Source organism: Myotis davidii, unplaced genomic scaffold (assembly GCF_000327345.1).
Source record: "Myotis davidii unplaced genomic scaffold, ASM32734v1 scaffold32, whole genome shotgun sequence".
NCBI classification, from domain to species: Eukaryota; Metazoa; Chordata; class Mammalia; order Chiroptera; family Vespertilionidae; genus Myotis; species Myotis davidii.
The window spans coordinates 6947164-6953794 of record NW_006286587.1 but is presented as its reverse complement, the minus strand read 5'-3'; the positions used below and the strand labels follow the sequence as shown (position 1 = coordinate 6953794).

Genomic DNA, 6631 nt, shown 5'->3' with positions numbered 1-6631 from the left:
GCGAGGCGCGGCGGCTGGTGGGCAGGTGAGAGCCGCGCTGGAATCTCAGGTGGAAAAGCCAGCTTTGTACCCGGCGGAAGAGAGGGGCGGGTGGCTGCTAGGTGCCTCCTCCCCGCTCTCCGAAAGGTCACCGGTGACCTCCCGGAAGGATATTTGGGGGCGGGGATAAGGAGGGAGCCGGCTCCTCCGAAAGCTCCAGACCTACCTTTAAAAAGGCGAGAGGCAGTACCTGTAATGCTCGTCCGGGGCCGGGATGTGGACGGGAGGCGCGTCCCCGTGTCCTGGGAGAGGGCCCGGTGTAGAGCCGCCTCGGCCTCCCATCTGCATGGCCGCGCCGTGAGCTCCACGGAGAAGGCGTTCCGGTGGGAGCACCCATCGCACCTGCGCCGCCACCTGCTCGCCGGACCCGGGGACCCGGCGGTCCCTCCTCTGTCGCTGGGACCGCGCCGTGTGCCGGTGCCCATCCGGGAGGTGGACGTGGACATCAGAGCCGTGCGCATCGAGCGCGGTGGGGCCACCCGTGTGCGAGCAGCAGCAGGGCTCACGGCGCTCTGAGGTTACGGGGATGAGAAGGCCGCCCGAGCTCGGGTTCCTCTCTCCCTCCCGGGGACCGCGCCCGGAATCCTGTGACTGCTTCCAGAGGCTCTCAATATGGGCAGTTCCATTCATTCATTAACATCGGCCGTTTATCTGTAAGACAGGGTGCCCCCCAAAATTATACACACACTTTGAGTAATGATAAAGGCAGTGTCTATTAAAATGCATTTCACGCCCTAGCCTGCTTGGCTTAGTGGATAGAGAGAGCATCGGCCTGCCGGCTGAAGGGTCCCAGGTTCGAATCCTGCCAAGGGCAGATGCCTGGGTTGCGGGCTTGATCCCCAGTAGGGGGCGTGCAGGAGGCAGCCAATCAGTGATTCTCATCATTGACGTTTCTCTCCTCCCTTCCTCTCTGAAATCAATAAAGAAATATATTTTTTTAAAAAAATGCATTTCACTTTCAGAGTTGAACTATCACTTAAAGTGTGTATACATTTTTGGGGGACATCCTGTATATATAGATTGTGCAATATATATGTACACTATATAATTTACATATACTTACCGCATATATATGTATGTGTGTATGTATATATATATATCTGAGTTAGCAGATACAGCAGTGACCAAAACAGGCATGGTCCCTGACCACGTGGAGCTTATATTCTAGCGATGGGAAAAGAAACAGTAAACAAGCCCACTGATAAGGGAAGGTGATATTTCCAGGTTCTCCTAGGTTGGGTTATTACTACCCCCTTGGCGGTCAAAAGACCCTTTCACAGGGGTCGCCTAAGACCATCTGCATATCAGATATTTACATTATGATTCATAACAGTAGCAACATTACAGTTATGAAGTAGCAACGAAAATAATTTTATGGTTGGGTCACAACATGAGGAACTGTATTTAAAGGGCCAGAAGGTTGAGAACCACTGGGTTACTAGGAAGCAGGCTCTCCGGAGACTTGAGGGTAGGACGTTCCTTAGGAAGGGCTTTTGGATCACTAGGAAGAAAGCGAGCAGGATGGGGTGGATGGGAAAGGTGAGCTGCAGTGCAGTCCCCAGGAAGGCCTGTCTCAGGAGCACTGGTGCTGGGTTGGGCCTTCAAAGTTGTCCCAGGTTGGAGGGAAGGGCTAAGGCAGTGGTTCTCAACCTTCCTAATGCTGCGAGCCTTTAATACAGTTCCTCGTGTTGTGGTGACCCCCAATTTCATTGTTACAAATTGAACATAATTAAAGCATAGTGATTAATCACAAAAGCAATATGTAATTATATATGTGTTTTCCGATGGTCTTAGGGGACCCCTACGAAAGGGTCGTTGGACTCCCAAAGGGGTCGCGACCCACAGGTTGAGAACCGCTGGGCCAAGGCTTTTACCCCTGCGTTGATTGGATAGCCATTGCCCTGGGGAGGGGGCATAGCTTCAGGTCTCTTTAGCTTAGTCCAGGGGTGGGCAGACTTTTTGACTCGAGGGCCACAATGGGTTCTTAAACTGGATCGGAGGGCCGGAACAAAAGCATGGATGGAGTGTTTGTGTGAACTAATATAAATTCAAAGTAAACATCATTACATAAAAGGGTACGGTCTTTTTTTTTCAATAATTTTATTCATTTCAAACGGGCCATAGTTTGCCCACGGCTAGCCTAGTCAGTCCTGGAGGAGGACTGACCACTGAGGGCACTCCAAGGAGCTGGGGAAGTGCCTTTCCTAAGGGCGATCAGGGTGGCACATCACAGCATTCACCACAAGCCCAGAGCTTTGAAGGTAACAATGGGATGTGCTTGAGAGTATTCAGGGTGGAGGAGGGAAAAGCTTTAGAGTGGGGCAGAAAGGTTCTCTGAGTAGGTTACATCTGGGATCTCTTTTTTTTTTTTTTAATCCTCACCCAAGCATATTTTTTTCATTGATTTCTAGAGAGAGTGGAAGGGAGGAAGGAAGAGGGGGAGAGAGAGAGAGAGAGAAACATAGATTGATTGCCTTCCACACATGTTCCTACCAGGGTTGGAGTACATGCCCTTGACCAGAAATGAACCTGTGACCCTTTGGTCTGTGGGACAGTGCTCTAACTCCTGAACCAAACTGTCCAGGGCTGAGTAGGTAACATCTGAACTAACAGCTGAAGCACCAGAATGAGCCACCTTGTGTAGAAAAAAGGGAACAAGACTCTGACTTCCCGCGCTGCACTGAGAATATAGCAGAGAAACAAAACAAGTGACTGCTACCTTCTGCTATAGTGGGTGGCAGTTACCACTTTTTATAGATATTGACTCCCTGCTGTACCCAAAGATGGAGTAGGTAAAAATGGATTGGGACTAATTCAGAGGGAGATAGAGAAGATGAGAAGTAGAGTTTTCAAAAGTTAGTCACTTTGGTAAAGACTTTTAATCTACATAGTATTTTTTCCTTCTATACAGCACAAATATACTTCCAATAATAATAATAGCTGCCATGTATTTAATACTTCACACATAATAGACACAGTACCAATAAATACACAAGTATATATGTAGTAGTGTAGCCCTCTATTACAGATTATAAAATTGAGGCAGTAAAGTTATTTGCCCAAGATCATAACTAATTTGTGATGGAGGTTGGAACCTGATTCCCATCATTACTCAAAGCTTCATCGCACCAGGACTCTCATATTTAATCAGTAGTCAGCTTTAACTTTCTCAAGGTTTATCAGAGAAACAAATATGAAATTATTCACCATCTTTGCTGTGTCCTTGAGTTTTCCTGTTTCCTTCACAGTTAGCTTTCCTGGCTCACTTTAGAAGCGTGTGTGTCTTTTCTTTCCTGTAACACTGTGGAGCCTGATTATAGATCCACCTCACTCTAATCAAAAGAGCCTCAAAGACCTCAGAACCTCTCTCTTGAGAATCTGGGTATTTTCACTGACATCTGGACTCAGTGAAACTGCGCAGAGAAGTGGACCTCCTTCGTGGGGACCACTTCCCTTAGCAATTTCAGTCCTCTCCTGTTGTTGCTACACTCCTGGTTCACCCCAGTAATATTTTTTAAATAATTAAAATAATAATAGATAACAATCACTGAGTTCAGACTAAGTGCCACATATTGTGCTAACTGCACATCAACCTCATGATTAGGAAGTCATTGTTCTCATTTTACAGATGATGGGACTGAGGCATCGTGAGGTTAAGTGGGCTCATCCAAGGTCTCTCAGCCAGGTGTGGAGTGGTAAAGTAGAGATTGAAAGCCCGGGCAGCAGGATTCCACAGCTCATTTTAACCACTACAGGACAATGCGTTCTTAATAAAATGTTTGGTTGTGCCTTACCTTCTGGTGCTGGTATGCAGGAACTAGATCCTGATGGGAGTTGTATGCTGTACTAAGAAATTTAGAGTACACTTTCTAGTCAGAAATGTCACTGAGGACCTTTAAGCAAAGCAGAAACACTTTTGGGGGGGTTTTGTTTGGGGTTTTTTGCAAGATAGCCATGTTAATAGTGTGGAGAGTGGATTAGTGGGGAATAGACTAAAGCAATGGTTCTCAAACTTCAGCTTTAGAATTACCTAGAGAATTGGTTAAAACACAGATTACTGGATCCCACCCTACAGTTTCTGATTCAGTAGGTCAGGGGCAGCCCAAGAATTTGTATTTCTAATTAAGTTACTGCTGATGCTACTGCTACTGGTGGGGGACCACATTTTGAGAACCACGGGACTGAGCTAATGAGGACTGTGGCTGTGGGGAGAAATTACATAAAAGAAATGCCCTGTCAAGTGACAGGACTGTGTGACCGACTGGATGAGCAGTATAAGGAAGAGGGTAGAGTTCAAGATTTCTGAACTGAATGGCCTGGTAGGTAATGCCTTAAACACACACACACACACACACACACACACACACACACACACACAGAAAATGCAGATTAAACAGCAGTTTGGAAAGAAAAGAGATTCATTTTTTAAAAATATATTCTATTGGTTTTTCACAGAGAGGAAGGGAAAGGGATAGCTAGAAACATGGATGAGAGAGAAACATCGACCAGCTGCCTCCTGCCTCCACTGGGGACGCACCCACATCCAAGGCACATGCCCCTGACCAGGATCAAACCCGGGACCCTTCAGTCCACAGGTCGACGCTCTATCCACTGAGCCAAACCAGTCAGGGCAAGAGATTCATTTTTACATAAGATGAGTTTAGACTGCCTGCACAGTTAGGTAAAGGTGAACGGTAGCAGTTGGAGATGAGAATCTATAACCTGGAGCTGAAGATGCAGGAGTCATTAGTGGATGTGTTATAGTGGAAGCTTTGGGTGTGAATGAGACTACCCAGGAAACCAGAACACAGGGACAAGACTACCAAGGACGGAACTTTAATAAGGGTGAACAAGTAGATGGAAACCAAGGGGCCATTAAAGGAGACTGAAACAGAATAGACTAGACTCTCAAGTACTTAAAGGGTTTCAAGAACACATCAAAATGCTTAGATCAAATAAGGCGAGAGATTGGTGATCTTTACAGTCAGTAATTTCCATGGAGAATGAAATGAAAGCAGATAACTTGGGTTTGAAGATAGAAGTAGGAAGTGACTCTAGGAAAAGATGCATTATTTGAAAGGAATCAGAGCCTGTAATCGCTGGAAGGGAGACTGATAAAAGGCAGCTGCTTTAGCGAATTTGCGCTTGGTTCTTTTCAGTGGAGAAAAATGGTCAGGTTTTGCAGAGGAGGAAGGTCCATTACCAGTGGGAGGTGAGGGCAACAAGAGAAGATGGAGGAGTTAAAATCGGTAGGCAGAGTAGAAAGTGGCACCAATTGGAGCATAGGTAGAGTAACAGGTTCTTCCTCTGACACAGCGAGGAAGGAAGTTAAGATGAGAGCGGAGATGGATAGGTTTTTACATGCGGGGACATGAAGTTGAGGGTGCTGATACCTAGTAGCCACAATTTCCTCTGGCGGCTGGTGGGTTGGTTATCTGCAGAAACAAAGGTGGAGAGTACAATAGAAATCTCAAAAATGACGAATATAGAAATCAGCCCTTTAGAGAGTCAGAGCTGACCAGGGGTACATAGAGTCCCTGCTGTAGCATTATGGGCCCAGTCAACTGCATATTTAATCTGGAATCTGCACGATACCCACTCTCCTTTCCCCCACCAACCCCAACGTCCAATAGCAGCTACATATAAAAACAGTGAAGGGATATAAAAATGCTCATGCAACTCTATAAACTTTATAAACTCTAAAAACTCTATAAAGCACACTTCAACGTTTTTGATAAGCCACGGGCTACCAGTAAACTTTTTTTCTTCCTCATTAGTTGCTAATCATTTGCTCTTTGTTCACATTTTGGATTGCCTACTATTAGTAAAGCTCCCATATAAAATTCATAATGCTATCAGTATATTGTTTTAAATACATTGATTACACAGTAATGGAGGAGGGGGCTAGCAGAGGCCATAAAATACTTATGCATAACTGTTTTGACCTATACTGTACTCTGTGACTATTCCTGACCCACTTCTGACTTGGCTGTGCTGTCAACAGCCCAGCTACTGAGTGTAGGTCAAGGTGACCATGAATGGTGGGGTGGGGGCGGTGGTTGGATTTTACTGAATGTAAACTTTAGAACTCAGGTATGATCCATTTAGTTCATCAGGAGTTGACAGTAATGTTTTTGGTGTGTGTGTTTGTAGAAGACCAGAAAAGTTCAGCAAAACTGTTATTTTGGTGATGTGTAGTTAGTGGGGGAAGGAAACTTGTTTTCTAGCATGTCAGTTGAATAAACATGAGACATTATGCAGTCCTTTCTAATGTGTACACACATACACAAAAAAAATTGAGGATAAAGAGAACTATTTTTAGCATCATCGATTGAAATTCAGGAATGAAGAATTCACAAATACCTAAAGTGTTTACACATTGTCGTTGTAAAAGAAAGACATACAATTTCAATAAACCTCATCAGATATCACAATCACAGGAGCTGGATTAATTAGTTAACAATCTGTCTGGTGTTTTCTTCATGATTAAAGTACATTGGGTGGAAGTTTTTAAAAATAATTATTTTTTCAAGTACTTGAAGCAGAGCAGCAATGAAGACATAAAAGAATCTGACAATGTGTCAAAAAAAAC

At 45.0% G+C, this 6631-nt stretch overlaps 2 protein-coding genes across 6 annotated transcripts in view; one reads left to right on the top strand and one right to left on the bottom strand.

The window, feature by feature from the left end:
- The window catches only part of SLX4IP (SLX4 interacting protein), a 188964-nt gene extending 188673 nt beyond the window's left edge, over nt 1-291 (bottom strand). The window contains exon 1 of the mRNA XM_006758091.2: nt 206-291. The gene's annotated coding sequence lies outside the window, so the exon portion shown is untranslated. The remainder of the gene's footprint in view (nt 1-205) is intronic.
- Nucleotides 1-6631, top strand: part of MKKS (McKusick-Kaufman syndrome) — a 23198-nt gene continuing 16567 nt past the window's right edge. For 2 of the 5 annotated variants that reach the window (XM_006758096.2, XM_006758092.2), the window contains exon 1: nt 1-25. The gene's annotated coding sequence lies outside the window, so the exon portion shown is untranslated. Of the gene's footprint in view, nt 50-490; nt 557-6631 lie in introns of those variants that run through there. The other 3 variants (XM_015560277.1, XM_015560278.1, XM_006758094.2) reach the window with 3 other exon arrangements.